Genomic DNA, 16,853 nt, shown 5'->3' with positions numbered 1-16,853 from the left:
ACACCGGGGTGTTCGGGGTGTTAACATCGGGGTGTTCGGGGTGTTAACACCGGGGTGTTCGGGGTGTTAACACCGGGGTGTTCGGGGTGTTAACACCGGGGTGTTCGGGGTGTTAACACCGGGGTGTTCGGGGTGTTAACACCGGGGTGTTCGGGGTGTTAACACCGGGGTGTTCGGGGTGTTAACACCGGGGTGTTCGGGGTGTTAACACCGGGGTGTTCAGGGTGTTAACACCGGGGTGTTCAGGGTGTTAACACCGGGGTGTTCAGGGTGTTAACACCGGGGAGTTCAGGGTGTTAACACCGGGGAGTTCAGGGTGTTAACACCGGGGTGTTCAGGGTGTTAACACCGGGGTGTTCAGGGTGTTAACACCGGGGTGTTCAGGGTGTTAACACCGGGGTGTTCAGGGTGTTAACACCGGGGTGTTCAGGGTGTTAACACCGGGGTGTTCAGGGTGTTAACACCGGGGTGTTCAGGGTGTTAACACCGGGGTGTTCAGGGTGTTAACACCGGGGTGTTCAGGGTGTTAACACCGGGGTGTTCAGGGTGTTAACACCGGGGTGTTCAGGGTGTTAACACCGGGGTGTTCAGGGTGTTAACACCGGGGTGTTCAGGGTGTTAACACCGGGGTGTTCAGGGTGTTAACACCGGGGTGTTCAGGGTGTTAACACCGGGGTGTTCAGGGTGTTAACACCGGGGTGTTCAGGGTGTTAACACCGGGGTGTTCAGGGTGTTAACACCGGGGTGTTCAGGGTGTTAACACCGGGGTGTTCAGGGTGTTAACACCGGGGTGTTCAGGGTGTTAACACCGGGGTGTTCAGGGTGTTAACACCGGGGTGTTCAGGGTGTTAACACCGGGGTGTTCAGGGTGTTAACACCGGGGTGTTCAGGGTGTTAACACCGGGGTGTTCAGGGTGTTAACACCGGGGTGTTCAGGGTGTTAACACCGGGGTGTTCAGGGTGTTAACACCGGGGTGTTCAGGGTGTTAACACCGGGGTGTTCAGGGTGTTAACACCGGGGTGTTCAGGGTGTTAACACCGGGGTGTTCAGGGTGTTAACACCGGGGTGTTCAGGGTGTTAACACCGGGGTGTTCAGGGTGTTAACACCGGGGTGTTCAGGGTGTTAACACCGGGGTGTTCAGGGTGTTAACACCGGGGTGTTCAGGGTGTTAACACCGGGGTGTTCAGGGTGTTAACACCGGGGTGTTCAGGGTGTTAACACCGGGGTGTTCAGGGTGTTAACACCGGGGTGTTCAGGGTGTTAACACCGGGGTGTTCAGGGTGTTAACACCGGGGTGTTCAGGGTGTTAACACCGGGGTGTTCAGGGTGTTAACACCGGGGTGTTCAGGGTGTTAACACCGGGGTGTTCAGGGTGTTAACACCGGGGTGTTCAGGGTGTTAACACCGGGGTGTTCAGGGTGTTAACACCGGGGTGTTCAGGGTGTTAACACCGGGGTGTTCAGGGTGTTAACACCGGGGTGTTCAGGGTGTTAACACCGGGGTGTTCAGGGTGTTAACACCGGGGTGTTCAGGGTGTTAACACCGGGGTGTTCAGGGTGTTAACACCGGGGTGTTCAGGGTGTTAACACCGGGGTGTTCAGGGTGTTAACACCGGGGTGTTCAGGGTGTTAACACCGGGGTGTTCAGGGTGTTAACACCGGGGTGTTCAGGGTGTTAACACCGGGGTGTTCGGGGTGTTAACACCGCGGTGTTCGGGGTGTTAACACCGCGGTGTTCGGGGTGTTAACTGCCGAGAGTTCGAACTCTCGGTTTAGTCTTCCTTTTTTCCATATATTGGCTACAAAATACTTTAGTGTTAGTTCAATAATATTTGTCATCTATTTAATCATATTTTATATTTTCAATCACGTTTTATATATCGATTCTTGCAACTTTCACATATTATAATATATATTATTATTATAATATTATAAAACAGTAATAATATGTTGTGAGTGTTGCAATACAACAATAACATTGTGAGTGTTGCAATACAACAATAACATTGTGAGTGTTGCAATACAACAATAACATTGTGAGTGTTTGTTACGGCCCTCTCGGGACGCAACGGGGTTCTCACTCTGATGTTGTTAGAGGAAGATATATGTATCCGTTCCCAAGCCAGTAGTGGCTATCAAGGGATGAGATCCGTGACGCAAGTAACTTAAAGGGAGTAGGGAAAGAAAGTTAAGAACTTAATATTATAATTATTACCACCACCTATTAAATATATAAAAATCAAACGTGCACAGGGGGAGGGTATGAACACTTAACAAGGGGATTAATTCTTCATCGTGGTCTTCTGCAGAAGACGCTGGTGCCACACCACTTGGTGCTGAGTCCGCGGTGCTTTCTTCGTGGCCTCAAGACGTGTCCTCTGAGAACGCCGAGCCTACCCTGGCCACAGGTCAGCCACAACACAGGTCCACTGGGGGCACTGTCGTGGAGGCCGTCAACCACACGTCCAGCAGGTCTGCTGGCAGGTACTGAGCCACCAAGGCTGGTACGGCCACTCCACGAACGATAAAAGGGGTACGCCCTAGACAGGAGTCTCGTGTGATATCACCAATCACCCTCCTGTCCTCAATACCCCAGTGGATTATCGTCTCCAACCGTCGGTCCCGGGTAAATCCTTCCACTGCCACTCCACTGGCAGGCTAACACACCACAGTGTTCTTCCGGGGGGGCGACGTCACGACAGCTGCAGCAAACTGGACAGTATGGAGACTGGCTGCCTCGGGTAGACTGACTACACCTTCAACACAGTGGTCCCAGGTTGGCTCTGTAAGCAGACACGTCATTAATAACCGGGACACTAATACACCACACTCACAGGCTCAGATACAAACGCCCGACATATCCACTCCCTAGATGGCGCTGTCGTCGGAGCACCACCTCACCAGAGGTCAGGAGCGGCGGTGTTGAGCGCTGAACCAGACTGGAAACTGGTCCTCGAGGCCAGTACACGCTGTCCTCACTAGGTGTCGTCGTTCGTTTGGCGGGGGTTTCGGGAGCTGACCCACAGATGGCGTGTTTGTCACTGCTCCAGGCTCGGACGTTGGATCCGGGTTCGTAACAGTGTTGCAATACAACAATAACATTGTGAGTGTTGCAATACAACAATAACATTGTGAGTGTTGCAATACAACAATAACATTGTGTTGCAAAACATAAATAACTTGTTGTCTACATTGCAACTAAGAAATAATGTATAGCAAGTATTTCAGGACAGAAATAACGTGTTGTGAGTTTTGCATCACAGAAAAATATGATGCAACACTCACTCACAACACGGTAATTATGTTACAATAAATTATTCCATACTGGTGCAACACTCACAGCACGTTATTCTTGTGTTACAACGTTGTGACACCTATAACATGTTATTTCTGTATTGCAGTACTCACAATACATTATTCTGGGTTATAACTCTCAAAATACGTTATTTTCTTTGTTGCAAAACAATTTTTTTTATTTCTGCAGTTGAACAATCACAATATTTTATTTCTGTGTTGCATCACTCACAACACGTTATTTATATTTTGCAACACTCACAATTTGATATTTCTGTGTTGCAACACTCACAACACTTCATTCCTGTGTTGCAACACTCACTACACTTCATTCCTGTGTTGCAACACTCACAACACTTCATTCCTGTGTTGCAACACTCACAACACTTCATTCCTGTGATGTAATACTCACAACACTTCATTCCTGTGTTGCAACACTCACAACACTTCATTCCTGTGATGTAACACTCATAACACGGTATTCCTTTACACTGTAACACTCACATATTCACTCGTGTTATGTCTGTGTATTTTTCCTTCTCTATATATGGACTGTCATTTACAGCAAGGTTGTCATTCAGGATTCTTTCCTCTCTAGCATCAGTAAAGAAACATAGCGAAAAATATGTTAAATGTCGTAACATATTGAAAGGAATTGACCATAATTACCTTAACTATAACTTTAATAACAATCCCCGTGACGCAGTGGTTGTTTTTGCACTCACAAAATTGATAAATTTTGCTCAACACTCACAACAAGTTCTGTTTTGCAACACTCGCAACATCTCCTTCTTGTGTTCCAACACTTATAACTTCTTATTTCAGTGTTGCAAGACTCTCAACACCTTATTCCTGTGTTGCAACACCCAAAACATGCCGTTCCTGAGCGTTGCAACACTAACAACATGTCTGTGTGTATTCGTTTTAAATCTGTGTATTTTGGATATGAATATGACAAGTTTTAACTTCAGTCCTGTTTTTCATTCACGATTCTTTAACTTCTTGAGTCAATAAAGTTATGTAATCAAAAACATTTTAACTGCCGTAAGATATTGACAGCAACAGGATAATTACCTTCACGAATACTATAATATTACCATAAATACCTGAACTATTACTATAATATTACCATAATTACCTGAACTATTACTATAATATTACCATAATTACCTGAACTATTACTATAATATTACCATAATTACCTGAACTATTACTATAATATTACCATAATTACCTGAACTATTACTATAATATTACCATAATTTCTTTAATTATTACTATAATTTTACAAAAATTACCTAATTATTACTATAATATTAACATGATTGTCTTTATTAGTACTATAATTTTGCCATAATTACCTTAACTAGAAGTAGGCATCGGTCAACCCCGTGCGGGTTATGGAGTTGTGCCCTGGGTGTCTAGTTGTTATAGTGTAGTTGGATGCTGCGCCTGCTGTGGCTGTGAAGGTCAACCCCGTGCGGGTTATGGAGTTGTGCCCTGGGTGTGTAGTTGTTATAGTGTAGTTGGATGCTGCGCCTGCTGTGGCTGTGAAGGTCAACCCCGTGCGGGTTATGGAGTTGTGCCCTGGGTGTCTAGTTGTTATAGTGTAGTTGGATGCTGCGCCTGCTGTGGCTGTGAAGGCCAACCCGAGAATGACAGTCCCAACTGCAGCGAGTGCAGGTAAACGCCGAAGCGGGTGCGTCTGACAGTGGTCGAGACCTCCTCTGTTGATGTTGATGCTCATCTGCTTGAGGTCGCGTTTGCAGCCGTCTTTGAAACGCAGTTGAGGTCTTCCGGTGGGTCTCCTTCCTGATGCCAGTTCTCCATACAAGAGGTCCTTCGGTATGCGGCCATCGACCATGCGTGTGACATGTCCCAGCCATCGCATGCGTCACTGTTTCAGGAGAGTGAACATTGAAGGGACTCTTATTCTCTCGAGTACAGTGTTGTTGGTGAAGTGGTCTTTCCACGTGATGTCAAGGATGCGTCTCAGGTTGCGCGTGTGAAAGGTATTAAGCCGTCTCTTCTGGCGAGAGCGCAGGGTCCAGGATTCCGAGCCGTAGAGAAGTGTACTCACCACACATGCCATGTAGACTTATACCTTGGTGTGCACTGTCAGTTTGGCATTTTCCCAAACGCGCTTTGTGAGCCTGGCCAGTGTTGTTGCGGCCTTCCCGATACGCCTGTTGAGCTCAGTGTCCAGGGAAAGGGTGTCTGAGATTGTGGAGCCCAGGTACACAAACTCGTGAACTGCCTCCAGCACATAGTCTGCTGTATTTATACAGGGTAGCTCATTGACGTCTTGTCCCATCACCTGTGTCTTCTTCAAGCTGATTGTCAAGCCGAATGCGGAACAGGCTGCGGCAAAGCGATTGAGTAGCTGCTGCAGGCCATATGCTGTGTGTATGATCGCTTCGTCGTCGGCGAAGAGGAACTCCCTGAGGATTCGCATCTGTACTTTTGTCTTTGCTCGGAGTCTGGATAGATTATAGAGCTTTCTATCAGATCTTGTACGGAGATAGATGCCCTCTGTGGTTGTTTCAAAGGCATGCTTGACGAGGATCGGGAAGAAGTTGCCGAACAGGGTTGGAGCAAGAACGCACCACTGTTTAACACCACTCTTGATGTTGAATGGTTCAGAAGTTGAGCCGTCGTACACGACCGTGCCCTTCATGTCCTTGTGGAACGATTGTATCATGCTGAGTAGGGTGGGTGGCCAGCCAATTTTGGCCAAGATCTTGAAGAGTCCGTCCCTGCTCACGAGGTCGAAGGCCTTTGTAAGGTCAATGAAGGCGATGTACAAGACTTTTCTCTGCTTCCTGCACTTTTCTTGAAGCTGTCTCAGGGAGAACACCATGTCAGTGGTCGACCTCTGCTCGGAAACCACACTGTGACTCAGGGTACACTCTTTCAGCAAGAATCTGAAGCCTGACCAAGACGACCCTGGCGAAGAGTTTGCTGACGACGCTGAGGAGGGAGATGCTACGATTGTTGTTGACATCGCTTCTGTCACCTTTATTTTTGTAGAGAGTGATGATGTTTGCATCTCTCATGTCTTGTGGCACCGAGCCCTCCCTCCAGCACTGGCACAGAAGTTCATGAAGCTCAGATTTAAGTGTTCCACGAGCGCACTTGAGAACTTCAGGCAGAATCCCGTCGTCTCCTGGGGTCATCCCTGAGGAAAGTGAATCCAATGCTTTCTCAACTTCTTCCACAGTCGGTTCAGGGTCAAGTTCTTCCATGATGGGCAGGAACTTGTTTGCATCCAAGGCTTCTACGCTGACCAAGTTCTTTCTGGAGTAGAGTTCGGAGTAATGCTCTACCCAGCGATTCATCTGTTCATCACGGTCTTTAATGATCTCTCCAGTGGCTGACTTAAGAGGAGCCGTCCTGTTTTGTGTAGGGCCTGTTGCCTGTTTGATCCCTTCGTACATGCCTCCTATGTTGCCAACAGTGGCCGCAGTCTGGATGCTGGAACAGAGTCGGAGCCAGTAATCGTTAGCACAGCACCTCACAGTTTGTTGAACTCTACTGCGGGACAGTACGGAGGGCCTGTAGGTTCCTTTCTGAGGGCAGGTTTTTGTAGGATGAGAGAGCTCCTCTCTTTTGCTCTACAAGGGGTAAGAGTTCCTCTGCACTGGCCTCGAACCAATCTGCTGACTTGTTCTGCCTCTTACCGAAGGTGGATATGGCAGTTGTAACACGGGACGGTATTGGCTCTACTCTGTCCTTTACCCTGTCCGTGACTATGCTTACTGAAACTTAAACCGAATTCCAAAGGACCCCAGAGTATACTCTATAGCCGAGTCCCACGCCACTTGGTCTTAGCTGTTTGACCGGCTAAGCTTCTATAGCCACGTGACGTCGTACTAGGTTTTCTAGCAAACTCAAGGGATCGTCAAGACACCCTTGGTTTGGTTGCAGGTAGAGAGTTTAAGAGAACACCAACTCCTACTCAGGTTAAACGCCTCCTAGACAAAAGTACTCAGGACACACGGAACAAAGTTGCTTATGTTGTCCAAGTGTTTAACGAGCTTAAATGTTACCTTAATTCCCTTGACACTTAACCATGGCTCATCAAACAAAAACAATTAAGTTTCTTTCTTGGAATATTCGAAGTGTTTATCTTCGGATAAATGACGTAATCTTGTATGCTAAAATGAGAGACGTGGATGTGATGTGTTTACAGGAACCATATACGTCCACAACTATCAAGAAGGCCCCACCCAGGATACCTGTGTATATAGCATACAACAACAGTATTGGAACTGGTTTACTAACGTATATTAAGAGTGGATTAATCTGTAAACTAATTAAAAATCACAGGAGTGATAGTATACAATACCAAAAATTCAAATTACAAACTGCAAATAGCCATTTCCTACTGTATAACATATATGGACGATGTAGTGTACTTAAAGCAGACCTGCTACCGACACCTACAGGTAACACAGCTATGTTATGTATGGGTGACTTTAATGCTCGTCACACTGCACTTGGTGATGTTCAGTGTAACAATAATGGAAGGGTCTTCTTGAAATACCTTAATGATCATAATATTACTGTGTATGATACTGATAAACAGACCCATTTATTAGGAGGTAGACTGGATTATGTGATTGGATACAGCCTAGTAGATAGCAATGTTAACGTTAAGCTCATCCCAGAACTAGTAAGTGATCATTTTGCAATATATTGTGAATACAATGTGGCGGATATTAGGTCCAATCCTCATCCTAGAGTTAAAATTAACATTCCAGACAATCTTAAACAGCACTTTAAGGCTTATGTACATAAGTGGTACACTGGGTATACACCTGTATCAGTGGACCACTTTTACAATGATCTTGTCAGTATCATTATCAGTTATTATGATACCTGGGTTAAATCAAGGAAAAAAAAGAACACTCGTTCTTCCTCATGGACAGAGGATCCTATTATTATTGCAGAGCTAAAGTGCTTCAGCTGCTGACTCTTATAAACGAGACAAAACAGCTGACAATTTAATTGCATTCCTTAATGCCAACAGAGATTTTCGCGAGCTTAAGGGTCAAGTTAAGAACACATATTGGGAACAATTCCTATAAGGTATCAATAGAACTACAACATTATCGGAAATGTGGAACAAAATTAAAAATATTACCAAACCTTCAGAACCAGTTCAGCTTCATCATACTCCTGCAGAATATGCTGACATGCTCCTAGCTCAATGGTCTAGTGTCTCACAAATTTCTTCCTTACCCCCAGATATACAGCAGCATTTAAGACATACCAACATTAACAGAAACTTTAATATTGAAATAGCACGCTCCTCACCAGATTTAACAGATCAGTTTCCAATAACCCCCTTTGAATTAACATCAGCATTAGGAAAACCTAAACAAACTGCCCCTGGTGAGGATGGTATAACTTATAACATCTTGAGCTTACTGAATGATGTCCTTAGCCACCCTCTGCTTGATCTCTATCAAATGAGTCTCTCACAAGGTATCTTGCCAAAGAAATGGACACAAAGTCTCATAATACCAATTCCTAAACCTAACTCTCAAAAATTCAGGCCCATTTCCCTTACATCTTGCATGTGTAAAGTCTTGGAGAGAATTGTTCTCAGTCGTGTCATGTTTTAGGTCAAAGAAAAACTGGCCCCAAATCTATATGGGTTCATGACCAAGTGTAGCACACAAACATGCTTCGCTGAATATTTTGTAAACTCCCAGGATGGGACACAGGCAGCCTTTATTGACCTAAAGTCAGCTTTCGATGTAGCGAATGGCGAAATAATATTAGAGCAACTTGCTGAATTTGGAATCATAGGTAATCTTCTGAGTTGGATAAAGAGCTACCTATCCAACAGGCATGCTAGTATCCTATTTAAAGGAGATAAAAGTACAAGAACAGATGCATTCGAACTAGGCACACCTCAAGGTGGTGTCCTAAGCCCTATGCTCTTCAATATACCTATGCACAAACTTATCCATGACATACCTGTACAACCTACGGAAACTGTTATATGTTATGCTGATATTTGTATTATGGCACACAGTAAACCAAGGCTACAAGTGTTACTTGATGCATTCTCCAAGAAAGTAGTAGAATGTGGCCTCATAATCTCTGTTGATAAAACAAGGGTTCTTATTCCCCATTCTCTTCATGTTAACTATACTATTAATGGAATGCCCGTGGAGACTTGCGAGTCTTATAAATATCTTGGAGTCGAGGTTAATGATACAAATCTCGTCAGCAACCTGCGCAAAAAACTAGTTGAGCGTCTTAAACCTCTCAAAACTCTTGTTGGCAAAGGATTTGGCATTAACATAAAATATGCTCGTAGTTTTTATATTGCCTTTACACGATCTGTTGTTGATTATTATGCCTTGCATCTTCTTAATTTTTCTCTTAAAGAATTACAAGGCCTAGATGTAGTACAGAATGATGCCATGCGCATCATCCTGGGTTGTCCTAGAACTGTCAGAATTGTTAACATGAGAAAGGAACTAAACTTACCTTCCATTTACGAAAGAATAGTTCTACTTAGTACTATGTTTTGCGCCAAAACTTTGAAAAATAATGGTCCCCCCAGCTCTATTCAAATTAAATTGAGATCCATTCTAAACAATTCTGACTGTTTCCTCAATCCGCCGCAAAAAGCTCCCTACAGTGTGTGGCTCAGTTGTTGTGCCTATAATCTTCAGAAACTGAATGTGTCTCTTAACCCTGATAAAACTGTTCACTATATTCCCCCTTGGAAAGATGTGGAGGTCTCTCTGCATTACACTCCCATCAGTGTAAAATAAATGTATAACACTGACATTTTGAGATGTATAACATTAGAAGCTATTGACAGTCATCTTCAAATTCTCAAACCGACTGAATCCTATGCCTTTACTGATGGCTCTGTGCAGTTAGGCACTGGTAGAACAGGTTGTGCATGTGCAGTGTATAAAGGGAATGAAATGGTCATATCTAGTACACAGAGATTGAACAACTGGGCAAGCACGACACAGACCGAGCTATTGGGTATTTATCTAGCCACTGAATACCTTAAGCTCAATGGTGGTGGAGTTATTTTCTGTGACTCTAAAAGTGCTCTGCAGTCCTTAAATAACCCATCACAATGTATGTTGGAAGTAGCTTGTAATATTAAATGGAATGTAATTTTTGCTAATGATAATAACTCTTGTATAAAATTTGTGTGGATCCCATCCCATGTTGGAGTTGGAAAACATGACTTTGTAGATCGATTGGCCAATGAGGCTCGCAGGAAAGAAAATATTGATTATGACTTTGGACTATGTAATGCAATTATTAATAACATACAAATTAAAGAAATTACTTCTGATTTAGAAGAACTAAGAAATGCCCAGAGGCCTGAAAGCTGCAGTATTAAGAGTTATGACAAGTTTTGTAATAATAGGTATTTGAATGGTCAGCACAGTAACCGAACCAGGCAGTGTGATGTAGTCATTGCGCGAATTCGCCTTGGCTATAGACACATTTGGCAGGTTAGTGAGGCTGAGCCACTACCAGAATACTCAGATTGTAAATTCTGTGATAAACCTTTAATGCATTCACTAGAACACTATATTGTTGAATGTGAAACCGTAAAGGACTTTAGACCTCCTGGCCTCTTGTACCACCAACTGTGTAAATATTTTATTGACTCAGGTGTTCTGGACGACATCCTAACAATTTATCCAAAATTTGCTTGTCCATTTTAAAGAATGAAGAACAATTTTTATTTATATCACTTCTAAGCTGCATCACTTATGAACCATCCCTGCCCTTGTGTGGCAGTGCACAATTGAAAGTTGTTTTCACATATCCATACATTAAAACATTGATTGTAACCATGATATATATGTGCTTCAGCCTACAGTTTAGACCTATTGTCTTATGTATGACCCTCTGTCCTGCATGACAGTGAATACCAGCATTATCCTCACTTTAATAAGACTTTATCAGAATCCTCAGATTAGGCAAAATTGTAATTATTTTTGTCAATAAAGATGTTAATAATAATAATCAACTGAGAAAATCAAAGAGTGACCGCCCAGAGCCATGCTGGCCGGGAGCGACACTGTATCCACCTCTACGAGTCAGCTGACTCCTCTCTTTCAAATATCTCAAGCTCATATACAGACATATCTCGATCACGAACTCCTAATTCATATATCAACAAAATAAAGACTATAATACACAACCTTACATAATAATACATATCAATAATTCAGTACATTAAAGATTATATCATGATATAAAAATATGTGAACAAAGAATTCATATTGGCAAGACATGGTAACACTGGCGGGAGAGGGGAGGAGGGGTTAAGGGAGGATTTCAAGACGTCTGCCAGCCAGCCATTATACATAAGTATACATGAATACAATATAAAGTATATATCTATATATATATATATATATATATATATATATATATATATATATATATATATATATATATATATATATATGTCGTACCTAGTAGCCAGAATGCACTTCTCAGCCTACTATGCAAGGCCCGATTTGCCTAATAAGCCAAGTTTTCATGAATTAATTGTTTTTCGACTACCTAACCTACCTAACCTAACCTAACCTAACTTTTTCGGCTACCTAACCTAACCTAACCTATAAAGATAGGTTAGGTTAGGTTAGGTAGGGTTGGTTAGGTTCGGTCATATATTTACGTTAATTTCAACTCCAATAAAAAAAAATTGGCCTCATACATAATGAAATGGGTAGCTTTATCATTTCATGGGAAAAAAATTAGAAAAAATGTATTAATTCATGAAAACTTGGCTTATTAGGCAAATCGGGCCTTGCATAGTAGGCTGAGAAGGGAGTTCTGGCTACTAGGTACGACATATATATATATATATATATATATATATATGTCGTACCTAGTAGCCAGAACGCACTTCTCAGCCTACTATGCAAGGCCCGATTTGCCTAATAAGCCAAGTTTTCATGAATTAATTGTTTTTCGACTACCTAACCTACCTAACCTAACCTAACCTAACTTTTTCTGCTACCTAACCTAACCTAACCTATAAAGATAGGTTAGGTTAGGTTAGGTAGGGTTGGTTAGGTTCGGTCGTATATCTACGTTAATTTTAACTCCAATAAAAAAAAATTGACCTCATACATAATGAAATGGGTTGCTTCATCATTTCATAAGAAAAAAATTTGAGAAAATATATTAATTCAGGAAAACTTGGCTTATTAGGCAAATTTGGCCTTGCATAGTAGGCTGACAAGTGCGTTCTGGCTACTAGGTACGACATATATATATATATATATATATATATATATATATATATATATATATATATATATATATATATATATATATATATATATATATATATATATATATATATATATATATATATATATATATTCACGCTCGAACGCTCATCCGCTCCTGACGACCCTGCTCCCCCTCCAACTTTATCAGCTGCTTCTTGAGCCCACAACATCCCTAACATGATGTAACAACCCCAGAAGGCAGCTAAGTACCCAGTGACCTAAATGTGACCGAAATATTCGACAAAACCTAACCTACTACCTCATCTCGACCTCTTTAGTGTTGCTCCCTGGAGGAAGCTAACCTGACGTTTGCTGCTGCCATATCAACAAGTCTACCCCATCTGCTGCATACATCTCTGCTGCTACCATGCCAAACAATTCTAAGCTCGGCAAGGCCGTAAAGAATGATAGCACACCTATCAGGATGAACCCAACCAGCCAAGCTAGCAACAGGAATAATGCGGCTGTCTCCCCCTTAGGGGCTACCGGGGGGAGTACCGACCACCCTGCGTCAACAATAACAAACCTTCCCAGCTGATTGAAGCGTCGTCACTGACTCGAGCCTTACAACAGTTATGTAACCATATGGAGCAACTTAAACGAGCTGCCTCCCCATGTACTGACTTTAAGCGTCCCGCTGATAATCCATGGCTCAGATTATTGACTCAAATACATGATGACCAAAAGTCTATAATCCGAGAGCAGTCGGACCTGATAATGAAGCTTCAGAGTGATGCTTTGGCAATGCACAAGGCTAACCAAGATCTGTCTGCCAGAGTCGGCCACCTCGAACATGAATTAAGCTCTCTTCAGACTTCGGTTACTAACTTTAAACCAGCAGAAACCTCTAAGAAGCAAGAAGAGATGTTACAAAAGTTAGAGAACCACTTTAACTCCCTACAACAGCAACACACTGCAACCCAAGACGAATCAGACCAACTTAAGCTCCTTGATTCTGTCATCATCTCATCACAGGATTTTCCCCATGAAACTGACAGAGAAGACTGTACTGCCATCGTGATCCAGGAATTGCGTGCTAAGTTGAATTATTCAATCGAAGCAAGAGACATTAAGTCAGCTTATAGAGTGGGTACCAAATCATCTGGTGCAAACAACAGAAGGATACGCGTGAAGTTAGATAGCTGCTCCCGCAAGTCAGACCTTATCACTGCTGCAGTCGCTATGAAATCCAAGGTTTATGTGAACGAATGTCTTACCAGATTCAGACAAAATCTCTTATTTAAACTACGTGGAATTCGCAATAGATCCACTGCTATTAAACATTGTTTTGTGCGCGATGGTAAAATAATAGCTAGGAAGGACTGACTCTGGAAAAACTTATGTCATAACTACTGAAGCACACCTCACTTCTTTCCTGGATGACTGTGGGATAACCAGAACATAATTTGTAGTCTCACATACAACCAAAGTGTACTTAAGCTCTGCCTTTCCTTTCCAAAGGTGTTTATTTTTATTTTTATTTTAATTTTTACTTTATTTTTTGTTTGTCATCTTTGCCTGTTTTATACTCTTAATTATTTGTTCTTAGTTAATCCCCTTGTCACTAAACCTAGGGCTTTTTATTACCCTGTTAATTAACCATTACTAAGCTAATTATCTTCAAGATCATTTTTTTTATGATTATTATTTTTCTTATTATTTTTTATTTTACATTTATATTGTCAGTCTCTACTGATTTTTTGTGTTTTATTTTATGTAACTTCTGTGTCCTCCCTGGCTATCTATTGGATCTTTATTTTACTTCTAAATTGTTACTATTTTATTGTATCTGCTCTTATTCTTGTGTTTTGCTTTATCGTGTAACTTGTATCGTGATCCCTCTGCATCTCTATGCACACTGATATTGATCCTGATCAAAATCTTCTGTCTCATATCTATACCAACCAGCACATTAATCATCATTATTGCAAGTATTTCACAGCACACCAGGCTAAAAACAAACTCCAAAATAGCACCTCTCTATCAGTTTATAACCAAAATGTTAGATCACTTGGTAAACATTTTGACGATTTAAATGCACTACTCACAGCACTAGGTACTAACCTATCGTTCATTATTTTAACAGAAACTTGGCTAAATAAAGACTATACCCAACTCTACAACTTAGCTGGTTATAAAGCCATTCATAACTGTAGGCCTAATAAAAAAGGTGGTGGCACAGCTATATATTACCGAGATACATTTATCTGCAACAGTGTTATTAGTGACAGAGATGACTACTGTGCATATACTTTTGCTCAGTTTACAATTAAAACCCTTAAATCCTCTTTGACTATTGGAGCCATCTATAGATTTCCTAATACTAACATAGCTTCTTTATCAGACAACCTAAGGAATCTTATTATAAACAACAATCTCAACAAAAACCACATCATTCTGGGAGGAGACTTTAATATTGACCTGGGTCAACAAAATTGCTCTCAAGTTGACTATTTCCTTAACAGCATGAACTCCTGTATGCTAATCCCCACTATCACCAAACCTACCCGAGTCACTCAAACATCAGCCACTACCTTGGACCACATATGGACAGACATAACAGCTCCCCTTGTATCTGGTATAATCTACGACAGAACAACTGACCACTATCCTACCTTTCTCATAGCGAACATGGACATAACACCACCAAAAAGCAAGAAACTTTCATTTAGGCTACACAGTGAATCAGCTTTAGACAATCTTACAGAGGCACTTCACAATATTAACTGGGATTCTGAATTCAATAATACCCATGATATAAATTCATTAGCTAACCTCTTCCTCTCCAAAACTCTAAGCCTCTACAACCTTCATTGTCCCCTTCTTACAAAGCAAGTAACTGACAAAAGATTAAACAATCCATGGCTCACAAGTGGCATTCTCAACTCAATCAACAAGAAACATGAATATGAAAAGAAAGTTAGGATTGGCCTAGTTTCAAAGGAAGTAGGTAAAAGGTACTCATCAATGCTTACCAGTATCATAAGAAAGGCAAAACTTGCATATTATGTGAATAGATTCAATGAAGCAAAAGGCAACATGAAAAACACTTGGAAAACTATCTCTAGTATCCTAGGAACTAAGCAACACTCACATAACCAAATAAACCTCTACAAGGATGGGGATATACCGTCAACTGATTTAGAAATGGCAAATGAATTTAATAGTTTCTTTTCATCGGTTGGTGCTAATCTTGCCAGTAAAATCCCACAGACTCAGACACATATTAACACATATCTCTCAGGCAGCTATCCAAACTCTCTTCTCCTTTCACCAATCAGCCCGGCAGATGTTGTGTCCATCATACACTCTCTAAAAACCAAGGCAGGGAACACCAGTGAAATTCCGTCCATTGTGTACAAGAGAGCCTCCCATGCCCTTGCCCCACCCATAGCACTACTGTTCAACAAATCTATAGAGTGTCACACCTTCCCTGATATCCTCAAAAAAGCAAGAGTAACGCCAGTCCATAAAGGAGGCAATCCGGCGGACATAAACAATTATAGACCAATATCAAATCTACCTATTCTATCAAAAATATTTGAAAAAATTATTTACAAACAGCTCTATTCCTACCTCGTAAAATTCGACATACTCAGCCCCTGCCAGTTTGGCTTCCGGTCCCAAAAGAGCACCAACGATGCAATCATTAGTCTCCTTGACGTTATCTACTCAGCCCTTGACAAAAATGAGTTTCCGATTGGACTCTTCATTGACCTAAGAAAAGCCTTTGATACTGTTAATCACAACTACCTCTTACTTAAACTCCAGCATTATGGAATCCGAGGCCTTGCCCTTGACTACATCCGATCCTATCTTAGTGACAGACACCAATATGTAACCATCAATGATACAACTTCGTCCACTCTACCAATTACCGTTGGAGTGCCACAGGGCAGCATCTTAGGACCTCTTCTATTTCTTATATATATAAACGATCTGCCTAATGTCTCTATTATTCTCAAACCTATACTGTTTGCTGACGATACTACTCTTATCTATTCAAACCTCAACCCACATACACTAAATAATGTTGTGAATAATGAATTAAAAAAAGTCCACTTATGGATGTCAACGAACAAACTAACATTAAACATCGAAAAGACTTACTACATCTTATTTGGAAGCAAATCATCAACAGATAGACAACATTAACATCAGTAATAAAGATGATGGCAAGTTTCTTGGCCTATTCCTAGACAAGAGACTCAACTTCAGCACCCACATTCAACACATAACTAAGAAAGTCT

The 16,853-nt window shown here is 41.8% G+C and overlaps 1 protein-coding gene across 5 annotated transcripts in view; it reads left to right on the top strand.

Moving 5' to 3' along the window:
- The window catches only part of LOC123747839 (uncharacterized), a 236,116-nt gene that overhangs the window by 105,413 nt on the left and 113,850 nt on the right, over positions 1-16,853 (top strand). The window lies entirely within an intron of this gene.

Source organism: Procambarus clarkii, chromosome 55 (assembly GCF_040958095.1).
Source record: "Procambarus clarkii isolate CNS0578487 chromosome 55, FALCON_Pclarkii_2.0, whole genome shotgun sequence".
In the NCBI taxonomy this organism is placed as follows: Eukaryota; Metazoa; Arthropoda; class Malacostraca; order Decapoda; family Cambaridae; genus Procambarus; species Procambarus clarkii.
This window is presented reverse-complemented; position numbering and strand designations above follow the sequence as displayed.